This window comes from Camelus bactrianus, chromosome 12 (assembly GCF_048773025.1).
Source record: "Camelus bactrianus isolate YW-2024 breed Bactrian camel chromosome 12, ASM4877302v1, whole genome shotgun sequence".
NCBI classification, from domain to species: Eukaryota; Metazoa; Chordata; class Mammalia; order Artiodactyla; family Camelidae; genus Camelus; species Camelus bactrianus.
Window position 1 is genome coordinate 28,668,157 of NC_133550.1, and position 15,430 is coordinate 28,683,586.

The following is a 15,430-nucleotide window of genomic DNA, read 5'->3' on the forward strand; positions in this document are numbered from 1 at the left end:
CCCCTCGCCGTCGTGAAGATTCGACCAATCAATGCCGGAAAGGGGGGACGTCCCCTTCCCGAGCCTAACCCCGTGGGCGGATAGAGATGGCGGGCGGAAGGCGGGCCAATGAGGCTCCCGGAACTGGGGTGGGCGGGGCCCCGCGGGAGCTTCGTCCTGAGGAGAGTTGGTTGTCGCCCGAGTGCCGGCTCCTGCGCAACAATGGGTTTTCGAGCTCCTGGGATTCGTGAGTCGCCGCCTCGCTGCGCCCAGGTTCTTGTCAGAAAACGTGAAGGTGTGTTCTTAATTCCAGGTTGTGTGACAGAACGGAATGTTTCTTTTTATGACATGAAAATGTCCAGGGCTGTTCTTAAAGTCAGTTCCTACAGCCGACAAATATGCTACACTGTTGACTGTCGCAGCAAAAGGAATAGGCCGGAAAATAAATACAGCTTAGTCAGGCCAAAAAAATTGTTTTAATCAATCTTGAAAGACAGACTGTTCACTTCCAGTTTTGTTCTTCCCTCCCACACACCCCCTCAAAAAAAAAAAAATACGTAGCTCTTAGAAAACATTCGTTACTTGTGCTGTGAGTTTCAAATTACAAAGCTTCGGCCTTGTCTCTCCTCTCACCCTTTTTAAAAAATAAAATTCCACCTGATTTTAACAGTCTTTTACACATCATTATCAATAATATTCCTTGAGATTCTACCATTGACTGAACACTGCTGACCCTGACGATGGGAAAGAACCCAAAATTGTCCAGATAGTTCCCTTATATATTTGCGTGAATGAACATACATAGTCAGTAATGGTGTATTGTATCATGTGCTAAATTTACAAATGAGAGGTATCAATGATAAGGGCTATAGGAATTGGATGAGAAAGTCGTCCCTGAGGGCAGAAGTGATTAGAAAAGCCTCAGGAAGAAATATTCAGACTCAGCCTTGAAGATTCGAAGGGCTGAAATAAGAGGAAAATGGGACAATCAAAGGGCAGATGTCTGAATGGAATGCTGCCAGGCTTCTTCCAGCAACAATGAATGCAGTGCCTTTTACTTTTGTCATTTGGTGACGGAAGAAAAGGATCCCCTCTTTTAAACTTTCAAATATTAATGCCAATCCTTAATGCTCTCCTTGAAGCATTTTCTGCAAAGACTTGTCTTCTAATCCTAACTGATGTCTCTTTTCTTCTCTGTCATCACCAATACTTAAAAATTCATTTGAAGCAGCCACCTGATATCTGATACAAAGAGAATATTAAATTCGTCCCTTTGCAGCCATGCAACCAGGGGGCCCTTGATAAATGTTAATTGGTGATGACAGCATTTCTGTTGTGTAAATTAAGAATGGCAAAAAACAGATAGAATGGACCATAAAACAAAAATCCTCTGCAGGAAGATAGTCCAGATCTTACAGGGTAGGAAAGGCACAGCTCTGGTTGTGCACACAGCTTCCACATAATACTAAGGTGAAATCAGTAAAAGCCAAGTATGTAGAATGCAGCCTGTCTGCCGAACGAGGACAGTGATAACTGCTGTCAAGCTCTACTGAGCAGGGAACAAATGACAAGAAAACCAAACAGCAGATGGTAAAAAATGACTTAGTCACAACCTAAGTATGCTGAGATGTGTTATAAGGAATCAAGGAAGAAGAATATTTTACTTTGTTATTTTTCATAAATGCCTACCTCAGTTTATGAGCCAAAGATGTAGAAATGAAAAAAAAAAAGAGGCAACCTTAGTAAATGAGAGTTTTGTAGCCTGGTTTTACTAGCTCTTAACACTCCCGAATACTGCAGGAAACAGACCAGTACCCTACTAAGTTCCACTCAGGTGTCCTGGGGAGCCCCTAGGAAGTGTCTCACTTGTGCTTGCAGCTCCCATTTATAGTTTGCCCAGCAGCACTGCTACTTCTTCCAATAGCCACACATCTGTAGGTGTCACTTTTCCCCCTGGCCACCAACATTTACTGGGGACTGAGTCACCACTGGGCACAGCATGGAGCCTCCTTGGGCAGCTCAGCCCTGTTGGGGATCTGTGGCAAAGCACCTCACTACACTTTTTGTGTTACCCTCTGTTAAGTGAGTAATAAAGTGTCTTAGAGAACTTTTCCATTTTGTATGTTAGCCTTCCTTCTCCCCAAAGGACTCAAAGTGAAGTCCATGGAGTCTAAGACAGAAAGTAATTCCTCAAGTGATGTACTGAATTCTGTGCTTAGATGAGCTTCTCTCTTCCAGCTAAGGCACTCTAACTTAGATGAGGGTGTCACACCTGGCTCCCTCTTCCCTTTTTTGATTTCCTTTTCTCATGTATGTAGATTTCCGTTTATTGCCTATGAAAGACTAAATTGGTACAACATCTATGAAGGGCAATTTTGCATTGCTTTTACCCAGCAGTTTCACTTTTATAAGTTATCTTACAGATATCCTTGCCCATATGTGAAAAAAAATTCATTTAATGTTGTTACTGCATTATTTACAGTAACAAAAGGTGAAAACAAATTAAATGTCTATCTGCAGGGTATTAGTTAAATACATAATGGTTCCTCCAGGGCACAGAGCAAGAACAGGCAGTTCAGCAGGTCCAGATGACAGTTCAGGCTGCTCTGCTCCTTTGGGTTTTTTGACCCAGCAGATCCAGGAGGGATCTTGGACCCCTCAGATATCAAGGGTGTACCATATCCATCAGGATCTGGCTGGGAAAATAGAAAGTACCAGAAGCATTTCAACAGAGAAAATTTAATATAAGTTACTGGTTAGTTAGTTATTGGAGAACTTTAAAAAGCTAAAAGGCGAAAGAGAAGATAGCAATTCCAGGAAGCAGGTCACACCCTGAGGCTGGAAGAACAGGGAAAATGTTGAGGTTACTGGAACGCAGGGCTGGGTGGAGAGACCTCACGGGAGTTGGTCAGACCTCTGAGGGGTCACTGCCCAGCTGATTCTGAAGCCTCTGAGGGGACTAAATGAGGCTGCCAAAAAAAAAAAAAAAAAAAAGGAGGGAAGAGAAGGGAGAAGGGAATGGGAATTGAGGAGATTGAAACCAACTGTCACCATGGAGGTAAAGATCATTGTTCAGGGGCTGCTGAGAGGAAAAGCTAGCAAAAGAGGGCATTCCAGTCTCTAGAGTCCTCTCTTAGCAGACCTAACAGGGAGCTAGCAGTGTCCAAAGGGTCTGCAGATTCCAAAGGGTGAGAGACGAGAACTGAGACAATAGCTTATCAACTTGCACACCCCCATACAGCCCTTAAAAAGAAAGAAGCATTTTTTAATGAACTAACATGGAATGATCTTAAAAAAAGAAAGAAAGAAAGAAAGGCAAGGTGTAGAAGAGTGTGTGTAGTCTACCATTAGTTGGAATCAAAGAAAGACAAAGAAAGGAAAGAAAAAATAATGTCACATGATGGCATCATTCACAGAGTTTTTCCCTCTTGAGTCTGACTCCATTAGCAGTAGTTATGAAGATGAACATTTTATTCAACTTACAAATATATGGAAACTTTATGGTTTTGATAGTTATCATTAGGGCTAGCCTCCTCCTTAAAATAAGTCCTTCCATTGACCTTTTCTAGAGTCACTTTGATTTATATAAATCACAATAGGGCTGTTCCTCCTTTTAGAAACAAAACTGTATCAAAATCCTTTAAAGCAATTTTTATTTGTACTTGAACTATATATATATATATATATATATGTATATATATGTACCACTCATTCTATTAAAAACAGGAAGTCGATGACTTCACAAATCTAACAATCATGATACAATCATTACCATCATTTACTTGGTAGCAATTGAAGAGAATTTGCATTTGCCTCTAACTATATTTATTTTTGTTTAACAAACAAAAATATATTATCTATAAACACTTCTACAAACAATAAAAGTTGAAGAAAGAAGATACAACGATGAGTACAGCCCTTGCCTTCAACTGTGATTACAATCAAATGAGGGGACAGCCGCTTACACAAAGAACACAGGAAACGGTAGAAAGGAGGAAGCAAGGAAGGGGCTAAATGTGAGCACTCTGGTATTCTGAAGATGCTTTTAAATCTGGGGCCAGAAAGTTGGATCTAAGAATGGGGACTAAAGAGCAGACAGGATAAGGGAGCTGCTTTTAAATTACATCCTGGGAAACATTTGATCACGAGGACCTTTCACTTTCTCTTTTGTTATGCCCCCAGGTAGCTGAATCCAGGCCAGAGATCAGGAAGATTTTGACTAACATTTGCTCAAGATTCATTCCTCCCCCGCACAAGGTAAATTACTTGATACATGTTGTCTCTCTATTTTTTCCCTCATTGCTTCAGAAAGTAAGTAAACTTAACAGAGTAAAGCTGTTTTTGAAACTGCCATTTTATCAACACAGTGATACATCATTCTTAGTTTGCATTTGTATAATTTTCTCTGAAATGCCTTACAAGGTAACTGAAATTCCAGTTTCCAGGCTCAACAATGCTCTGGCGCTTGTAACTTCCTCCCAGGTCACACTTACATGGGCTTTCCTTGGTAAATCTTGAGCTCAGCCTTTGCCAAAAAGCAGTCAGTCTGACAACTGCTTTCTTTGGCGTTTTTCCATAGGTATTAACTGCTTTTTCCTCATGTAAATGAATTTCTGATTGCATAACTGAAAAAATAATGACAAAATTAAGTCCATAGATTCTGTCTCAGAAGAAAAATTGCTGATACATCACATTAATGTCAGTAAGAATCAAATAAACAGGGTCTGTGATTAAGACTTACCAGTGAGCCAAGTGCAATTTGCCCTCCAGACTTTTAGCCCTAGGTGCCTTTGTTGACGAAGAAGTGTCTACCTTTTGAATCAGTGGGGCAACTTTTGGAGGGACTCCAGGTTCTCCTGACAGCACGGACTTGTGTGTGTGTGTGTGTGTGTGTGTGTGTGTGTGTGTGTGCGCGCGCGCGCGTGTGCCTGAAGGACTCCTTGCCATACAAGCTATGGTGGAGTAAAGTAATTCACAGTGAGGCATAAACCACTGCAGACCTCATATATGACAAAAATATGTTGTGCCTCTACTGAGCAAGGCACAGGGGACAAGATGGGGGCGGGGGACACAAAATTCTTTTCATTTTAATGCCTTCATTATTGAAGATTCTGTTATCTAAGAATTACCTTCCTTTTTCTTCACTGATTAGTCGTCATCTTAAATCACTATCCCTACAAAAGCACCCACAGAGTGTTCTAGAATTGCTAACTTCACAGATTTTGAAGCATTAATTCTCTGACCACTTAAAACCAGATGTCATGTCTTAAGGTCAGATCTGAGGATGATACCCACCTTCCTTCCTAAGAACCTTGTAAATCTCTATGCCAAAATAAATTTTGAAGTGTTCTTTTATCACATAGTTATGTATATACATCTTAATAACTGCAGATCAAGACTAAATACTCATGATTCCTTCTGAAATCACTATTCTTTCTATTAACATTTTATATCAAGTATCAGTAAGGGACTAAGAATTTTTCAGAACATAAATCAGTTTCCTCTTCTTAGTGACTTGTTAGTTCCCTTAAGGAACTTTAATTTTAACTTTGCAGAAGCAATGAGTTCATAAAATCTTAGTAATTATGTTGTTCATCCTTCGCTCGTAACTTCTATTGATTGAATTAATGATGTTGGACAGTGTGGAGAGCGATATGCCCAATTGTGAAGTATACTGCATATATGAATTTAAAGAAATTGTTTCAGTATCATTGAGCACTACTGTGGAATAAGTTGTAGGAATCATGCATTTTTAGTTAATCATAGCTGTGGCAGATACTGAGGCTGACTCACTCCAAATCTGTTTCAACCTCCTTATGTCCTGCAGAGGCTAGAAAGATAAAAATTCCTTTGACTGTAGATGTTGTTACAGCCAAAGTCCAGGTGTAACTTACATTCTGCTGATGAGAAGCACTTACATAAACTGAATTAGATGGAAAAAAGATAAAGCACACACATCTACCATGATGGAACAAATCATGGCAGTAACAGCAACAGCATGGTTCTGAGTTAGCAGCTTCCTATCATGGCAGAAGTGTCAGATTCTGGAGCCAGGGTTTATAGCAGTGGCTTGTCAACTTAGTAGGGAGTTTTCCTGGTTCTATAACTTCCTAACTTTAGTGAGTCTGTTATGTGATGTGGCCTCAGAATCTACTTCTTCAGACTTAACAGTGATTCTGTAAACTACTTGTATCAATCACCTATTGCTATAATAATGCTGTGTAACAAACATCCCCAAGTGGAGCAGCTTAAAACAATAACCATTTATTATTGCATGAATCAGTTGGTCAGCTGGCCAGTTCCACTGGTCCAAGTTGAACTTGGCTGACCTTACTGAGCCTGCTCATAAATTTGTGATCAGCTGATAGGTTAGCTAGAGGCAGACTGGCCTCAGATGGCCTTGGCTAGGACAATACATCCCTACTTCATGTTGGCCCTCATCTTCCAGCAAGCTAGCCTGGATTGTTCTCATGGCATTTCAAGAGGAAGAGCAAGGTGTGCAAGACCTTTTGAGGATTAGATTTTCTACCTTATTCCAGTAGGCCAAAGCAAGTCACAAGGCCAGCAAAGATTCAGGGGGTAAGGAAATAGACTCAATCCCTTGATGAGAAGCATTACAAAGTCACATTGTAAAGGAAGAATGAAAAATTGGGGCTATTATTGCAGTAAATCTACTTCAACACTAAATACCCTGAAAATACCCTTTCTATTTTGAATAGCTAGAGAAAATTATATTCTCTGCAATTTAACCCTAATACAACAGTGGGTTAGACACTTTCATTTATCTCCTTTCCCTCTTAAAACTCTAAAAAATTACAGTGAATGAGGAAAACAGGTACAAACTGGTAAGGTCAAAGAGAACAGTAGAGGTAACCACTGCAAAATAGAGATAACAAATTCTGGTTATATGGTGAGCAGTCTGTGGTGGACTGGGTTCTCTGGGAAGTGGACTCTGAGATGAAGTTGCATGTCCTGAATGTTTATTAGTGAGGGCCCTAGACGGTCCACACCTGTGGAGGGAGGGCAAGGGAGTAGGAGTGAGTAGAAGTCAAGTTGCAAGGCAGGCCTGACAATCGCCTCAGCCAACCCCATGGGGAGTCCAGAACTAACATGGCCTATCAGAGTGTCCTGTGTTGGGCCATACAGGGCTTCCCTAGGAAGGCATGGCCTTGGGCCAGGTGGCTTTCTACAGTGAAGAGTCCCTAAGGGGGGTGACAACAGAGAGCACAGCTAGTAGCAGCAGCACTTCTTCCTTGAACAGGATGTGGACAGTGCATCATTTAAGCATCTTCCTACTAAGCAGTCAGTGTTTCTAACAAGCAGCATATATTTGAAGCTATAGACAAAAAACCTCTGTTCCCACTGAGAATAGTCTCAATGCAGCCATTGGAGTCTTAGTTCCCAAACCTTCAGGAGTGAAGAAGGGTACCTGTCAGCACTGGTACCCTTTGTGCAGGCACTAGGCCTGAATTTTGCTGTGCCCTTTTCTTTCCTTCCTTATGCTGGTCTCCTCTGCCTTACCATGTGGCACAGTGTTACACTTGGCAGCCACAGTAGACCATCCACAGCCTTGTTCTTCCAGAAATTCTGGTAGTGTTGGTGCCAGGCAAGCAATTAGGAAAGCCAGATCCAGAGGCCAGCAGGACATTTTGCTGATGAATTCCACAAATAAAAGAATGGATGGGAATTGGAGCTGAGAGGGAGCACAGGAACCCCTACTGACTGTAGAAGGGAGCAAGGAAAACAGAAACTGGACCTGAGGATCTGGTCCTAGGACTCATCTTTCTACCTATAGGTGTGTAAAATACAACATTAAGGAAAATTGTCAATATCAGTGAGCCAAAAGAGAAACAATATTGGCTCCTAAAATTAATTCCTATTAAAGCCATGTATAAACTGGCTACTACCATTTATGCCTGATTACCATGCAGCACAGTAGCAAATGTACATGTCATAAAGTGTGTGCTCCATAATTAATTGGAAAGCTAAACTCTGCAATTATATGGAGCCATTAGGGTTTGTTACTTCTTCCTTGTAATCCAAGGCTCACGTCATGGCACTAAAGAACACATGAGCCAGAGGACAACTCCATTCTCTTCTGATGAGAGAAAACTGGAAAAAATCCATGTTTCAAATAAATGTTCTTTTTACAACACAAGCCACTTTGTTATTTTTAATTGTGCTGTTCTCTTGATCATGGGCTTTTATTGTTAAGAAAGTAAGTGTTCATTTCCAATATACACTCCATCTTAGCCAAATGCAGTAAGGTATATGCAAACACGTTGTGAACTGAAAAGTGTTACAGAAGTGTGAGCATTTCTTGTTATTAGGTATTAAGAATGGTCTCCTTTTGTATGACTCCTCATTTTTACTGTTCCTAAACAGTGGAACTGACATGGTTTAAAATCTTTTTTTCTTTTCTTTTTTGTTATGGAGATATAATTGATGTATAACATTATATTAGTTTCAGGTGTACAACATAATGATCTGATATTTGTATTTACTGCAAAACAATCACCACAATAAGTTAACATCATTCCCCATACATAGTTACAAAAATTTTTTTCTTATGATGAGGACTTTTAAGATCTACTTTTTTATAAGCTTTCAAATTGCAATGTAGTATTATTGATTATTGTTGCCATGCTATACATTACATCCTCATGATTTACTCACTTTATAACTGGAAGTTTGTACTTTTTGACCCCCTTCACCCATTTCTAACCTTATTAATCTGTTAGTCTCAAATTTATTATAAACAATACCTTTTCTGATTAGTGTTATTATTGTCTAATACTTACTGAGTGCTTGCTACATGTCTTGGGACTGTATATACTGTATCAGAATGGTTCTGTCAGGTAAGTGGTACAGGTATAAGGGGATTCATATAGAAATGACAGCTTACATGGATGGAGTGGAGCTGGGGACGTAAAGGTCTAGAAGGAGGCAGCCGTAAGAGTGGAGAGCCACTGATCTCTTCAGCCTGAAGCCCTGGAGTGTGAGTGGAGAAACTCAGCTCATGGTGAGCTCCGAGAATCCTGCCATAACCACAGAGTGAGAGCTCACGGAGAGGGCTGTAAGCCCCCATGTCTGGTTAAGCCCTGAGGAGCCTCGGCAACCGAGACCCAGAAACAGTGGTCTCCCTTTGCTCCTGCCTTCCAGGTCCTGTACAAGTTGCAAACTCAGAGTCTCATTCATAAACTCTAACCCAGAACCACATAGAAAAGGGGATTCTGGGAAGGGAAGTTCTCAGCCTTAGACAGGAGTGATGGTGGCAATGCCAACTTACCAACAGACAATGCAGCATACAGACAACTCTAATATCTAGGAGGTACATGTTACTGCTAACATTGGGAGGCAAAGTTCTGAGATGTTCAGCAATTTGCCTAAGGTCACACGCTAATAGGTGGTGGAGTTAAAACTCAAACCCAAGTCTGTCTGATGCCCATGATCATACTTTTGACAACTATTCTCTAATGGCCCTTCAAAATCTATATAAAGACTGATTATCTGTCATAGTATTTCCTCTAATATTATTTTCTGTCTCTGTGAGTACCAGAGGCATATGTTTTGCCTATTCTAGAACATTGTGGGTAAGAGATACAGATCTCAGAACTAACGTGATGTGTCAGGGATGCATGTATCCTTTGGGGCCAGGCTGGGACATTTCTGCTGCCTGCGGTATCAAGTGAACTGTCTACACTGTCAGAAAGTCTCTTTTCTTCTGGTTGGAGAAAAATTAATATCTGTGCTCCTCAGTTCTCCAGTTTTCTCCACTTACTGTGCCCTAAACAATACTAACTTGAACTCTCCTTTTGGAGAGAGACAGTGCTTTTTGTTTCCTCAGGCTGAGTGAGAAGAGCTTCAAGGAAACATTCGGTGAGCTTGATGCTTGCTCCTTAGACTTTGTGACTAGAACCTAATTCCTGCCTGGGGGCACACAACAGTGAGAGATTACAGCTAGGGTTGCTGCTTTAATGGCAGAATGACGAGAGGTGGGTGCATTAGGAACAAACTCCACTTTTGCCCACAGTAGGGCAAGACTGTCTGAGTTTCCCTGTGGGCCAAGTTGGACAGATGGGAAGGAGCCAAATGAAGGTCATGTTCATTCCTACCTAAGACTCTGACCTCATGGGGAAATGTGACCCAGCAGTGGGTTGCCAGGAGGCCAGGTGCTGAGGGTGGTATCACGGTGGCTACTGCTGTGCAGCCCCACCCACAGCAAGGGAGCTGCGGTCAGAGGTCCTCAGTGGGCAAACCTCCAAAACATCCCTAGAGGGAAGGAGCTAGCAATTGGGCACCTGCCGCCTCAGAGGAAATCATCAGCTTACAAACTGCACATGCTACAAAAGGTCTTTTTTCATTAATCCCCTCTCCTTTTGAGCTCGGCCCTGGAAAGGTGAGAAATAGCATCTAGAAAAGAGGGAGGAGGAGAAGGACAGGGTAGAACATAGAAGGAGAGAAGTCAGTTATGCATCTCTCCCCAGTCAGGCACAAGTTTGGGGGGAGGCGAGGGAGAAGGAAGGGAAAGGGAAGTGGATCAGAATTTTCTACTACGTGAGAACTTTAAAACTCACTAATAGGAGGCTGTTTTATGACTAAAAACAACCAAGGGATTTTTTTTTTCCCCTAAGAGTGACTGAAAAAGTTTGGGACCTAGCTGAGATCCAGGAACAGGATTTAATAGGGAGAGAAGGGAAAGAATAAATTTGATTTCTGCTTTATTCTATTCAGTCCAGCTTGTAAGTAAAATGATTATGCCAATATAATAGGAACAATAGGAGAACACAAAGGAATTCTGAGAAACTAAAGACATTATAGCAGAATCTTAAAATGCCATATGAGAGTTAGAAAATAAAATTGAGGACACCTCCTGAAAGTTATATCAAAAAGAAAAAAATCCATGAAAATAAATAAAAGACAGTGAAAATCAGTAGTCATCGAAGAGGTCCAAAATCTGACATTATATAGGAATTTGAAGAAGAGAAAATGGGAAAACATGAAGGGAAATGAATTACAAAAAAAAAAATACAAGAAATATTTTCAGAATTGAAATATGAACTTACAAATTAAAAGTGCCCACCAAGCATATGCATTAATTATTCAGCACACATTTGAAAGCATCTTATGTGATAAGCTGTGTTCTAGAACTACAGCAAAGACTAAAAGCAAAGTCCCTGCCAAGGGGCTTACATCCTACTGGGAGGAGACAGGTAATAAACAAAGAAGTAATAGCATGGTATGTCAGAAGGTGATAGGTGCTATTAAGGAAAACAAACCAGACAGAGGAATATGGAACAGTGAGGTGGTGGGAAGGGATTGTTATTTTAGATTGGGTGGTCAGTGAAGGCTCTCTGATAAGGTGACAGTTGAGCTTAGGGAGTGAGAGATGCAGACATGCCAGAAGTGTAAGCACCGTGAGGGCAAGCTTGTTTAGCCACCTTGTTTACGATGGCCCCCAACTACCTAGAGTAGTGCCTGGCACATAATAGGTACTCAAGAAACATTTATTGAATGATTGAATCAAGGCATCAGAACAGCATATGCAAAGGCCCTGAGTTGAGAACATCCTTGGCTTGTTCAGGAATGCCCGTGTAGCTGGAGCAGAGGAAACTTGGGGGCAAATGGTAGGTATGGCCTTGTAGGCAGGGCAGGGACTTTGAATTTGATTCTAAGACAAATGAAAATCCATTGCGGGGTTCTGGACATCAGAATGTGATGATGTAATTGACATTGTTAAAGAACTACCCTTGCTTCTGTGAGGAAAATAGACTATAAAGGGTCAAGGGTAGAGCTGGGAAATCTTACTAGTCCAGACAAACATGATCGGTGGCTTAAACGGTAGGATAGTATCAGTGGAGAGAGTGAGAAATGATCTGATTATTGATAAACCTTAAATACCTATCAGACAAGACTTGTTGATGAATTGGATGCCATATGGGAGAGAAACAGAATAGCTAAGGATTAAACCAAGGTTTTTAGCCTAAACAACTAAAAGGATGGAGGGGGAACTTGTAGATACAAGGTGCACATGCAAGGACCAGATGCAAGGGTGAAAATTAGGGGTCATTTTGGATTTATTAATATTAAGATGCCTAAAAGAGATGCAAGTGGATATGTCACATGTATTTCTTTGCTGAGTAAATAGTTAGGGGGGAAATTGCATATTCAACTTTATCCTCCTCAATACAATGCATCTATCTCAAGGGCCAGACAAATGACCAGATTTTTAAGGGCCATTTTCAACCCTGAGGTTTACAATCCAATAATCCTCTCCTCACAGCTACAGTAAAAGCTATTGGTTCTCTCCTTTTAAAACTCCTACAGGATCTTTTCTTCCCTATATGTATTCTTTTCCTTTCACTGTTGCCTCTAGCTTTTTGAGGTATAGGTCTCTCTTATTTGAGGAAAAAAAAGGAAAAGGAAAAGAAAAGAAAAGCAAACCCTTCATTTGGCCATCCTGTTCTTTCTTCATTTCCCTGAAAAAAGGGGTCATTTCCACCCCCACCCCATCCTCCTCCCCGGCCCCACTACCCCACTGCCTCAGTTTCCAATGAAACTTTCTTTCCTTAAACCTGACTTCCCTCCTCAGACCCCTCCCCAAACCAGTCCTTTCAAGCCCAAGCCTGTAGCCTATTTTCTGATCTGTTCGCCCTCACTTGGGGCTCTGCACATTTCCTGTGGTTGACTTCTCAGTGCAGGCCTCCCCCAGGATTCATTCTTGGCCATCTGCTCTCCTGTCTGCCTGCTTTCTCCTTTGGAAAGCTAATCCATTCCCATAACCGCAGTTAACGCCTCTGTGCTGATGACTCCCAACTGTTGTTTTCAGTCTTCACTTCCTGTCAGAGTTTGGACTTCCTGCGAGTACTAAGCACAGTGGTAGTGTAGCACAAGCACTGGAATCAGATGGCTTGGGTTTAAATCCCAGTTTAACTGTATAAACTATTAACTGTTTACTCTCTTGTCCTTCAAAAAATGAGAATAATAGTAGTACCGATCTCAAATAGTTTCCACGAGCATTAAATGGGTTTATATGTGTAAAATGTATAATGCCTGGCACTCAGTAAATAATAAGTATTATCTTTATTGGAGGTCACACTGTCATTGCCAGCTGTGTTTATACAATACAGTCTATATTTAGACTACTCATTTGCTTCTCTCTCACTTTAATCAGTTCACCTCCAGATTTTCTATGGTATCTGTAATTCTCAAACCCACAGATTTGAACATTTGCAATAATCTTTGACTTACCTTCTACTCCATTTCCTTTACCCAGTCAATTGACAGATAAGCCTTGCTTATTTCCCGAATTTTCCTTTCCTCTTCATCCCTCTGCTATGCCCAAGACTGGGCCCCGTTTCCTCACACTAACCAGCTCCTCATTAGTCTCCTGGGCTCAGCCTCCATACCCTAAATCACAGAAATCTCAAAGTCTCTGTCTATTCTGTCCTTTACTCAGAAACTTACTATTCTCCTCTGCCCATTAGGTGAAGAATCCTCTAAGTAGAGGAAACTTTCTAGAAGTTCCATAATGAAGCTCCATTCTGTGTAATTTTATTTCCTTCCACTCACCTGCCTTGCCAGCTCTGTTTCCCACTTCCCAAAGACCATCTCACACTCTTTGTGGCCTCTCTGTTTGCTTGCATGTTGGTCTCAGGTGGAATGCCCTCTTCACTTTTCTCCATCCAGCTCAATCCACCTGTTCTTCCTGGCTCAAACTCAGCTTTCTCCCTGAGGAGCATAAACCCATTAATCTCATTCTTTCTGTTACCACAGCACCTGAAATCAGCTTTTGATTCTGAATACATACTGTAGCATATTACTCCATGTAGTTTCAAGTGTATGCCATTTTTGTGTATATCGGATTAAAGATCCTGGAAGGTTGTAATGTTTCCTAAACTTCAGGGTTCCTGCTGTACCTCTTTCCTACCTTACACCAAGGAAAATCATAAGTAAATGGCAAAGACTCAGAAAACTTTGATGATAATATAAAATAATAATAAGAGTAATAATACACATTATACTATATGCCAAGTACTCATCTAAGGAGCTTTACATGTATTAATTTGTTTAATCCTCACAATAACTCTATAAAGTAGAAATGTTATTATCTCCACTTTACAAGTGAGGAAACTGAGGCACACAGAGGTTAAGTAGCATGCCCATGACTGATGACTGATGCAGAGTAATCTTTACATGCAGACATGTGTGAAGGAATGCAAAATATAATCTAGGAAGACTGTATTGTAGAAAATACATTGAATACCCAAGGAAAAGAAATCCTAGGATTTATCCTCACTTCAGTTATACAAAATAACTGTATTTCTGGGCTGTGAAGGGAAAGGAAGAAATAGGGATCACTTTTTAAAAAAAAAAAAAAGGATACAAATTTGTCTTCTCTTTATTTCTTTGATTCTAAATGAATCACAGAAGATACCTGAAAAACATCTAGTCCCATCTTCTACCTCCCCACTTTCATTTTATAAGCAGGGTCACTAGGATTGCTTTGAGGGCTCACCCAACCGCAACCATCAGTCATTATGAAATAAGCATCCCTGTAAATTGACAACTGCCTTGCCCTAGAAGGAAACATGTGTTCTGTGGTATGCTCTGAAAGTCATGTGCTCTCTTCTTTACCAGGCCACAAGGAACAGAATAATGCACAAATAATGAAGTGCTATATTAACTTACGTCTGTTTGAAAATCAGTTATATATTCTCTACAAACGACAACTCCACACCTACCTGAACTCCAGGTCTTCACTCTTCAGAAGAGAGTGTAGTAGAGCTGGCTGAACAGCCTGCACTCTTAACACTGAAAGTGCAAAAGCTGGGCTGACTCCTCCCCGCAACATTCATCACCTCTTGTGTGTGAACGAAAGACTGTAGCTTGTCTCCAGCACACAACTGAGGTGGTGAGTTGAAGGGTTGAACATATCAGTCTTTTTCATGAGGCCTAAGTAGGAATTTGTAACTCTTGGCTTTTTGTTAGAGGAGAGAAAAGCAGTGGTCTGTTACCTCAGAAAACTCTGCTCAGTGAGAGGCTGGCCCTTCAGAGAATATGGCCTGGTTGCCATACAGGTTTTGCAGACTGGGTTAAAAAGTTCTTGAAATAGTTATCTTTGCTTACAGTAGTAAGTAAACAAATGAAATGGGAATTAAGAAACCTTGTAATATAATTACTATTTCATACCTACTCATTGGTATTCAAATGTTTTCTCTAAGCTCAGATGATTATCATATGAGTAGGAAACCTCAGATTTAATTTTATTAAAGACAATTAACAGCACTGTGAAACTAGCAGTTCTCTATAGTCATTCTACCTCCAGAAAAATATTTGTGTGTGAGGCTGTTTGAGCTGCCAGGCACATCCTTGACTGGCACTCAGGTGGATTACTAGTTGTCTTGCCTCTAGCATCAATTCAGCCTAATGGCTTCCATCCTCTGACTCT

At 40.9% G+C, this 15,430-nt stretch overlaps 1 long non-coding RNA gene across 11 annotated transcripts in view; it reads left to right on the forward strand.

The window, feature by feature from the left end:
• Positions 1–138: 138 nt before the first annotated feature.
• LOC123612972 (uncharacterized) overlaps positions 139–15,430 on the forward strand; it is a 193,944-nt gene continuing 178,652 nt past the window's right edge. For all 11 annotated transcript variants that reach the window (XR_012510665.1, XR_012510669.1, XR_012510668.1 and 8 more), the window contains exons 1-2: positions 139–274; positions 4,162–4,236. This is a non-coding gene — a long non-coding RNA (uncharacterized LOC123612972). The remainder of the gene's footprint in view (positions 275–4,161; positions 4,237–15,430) is intronic.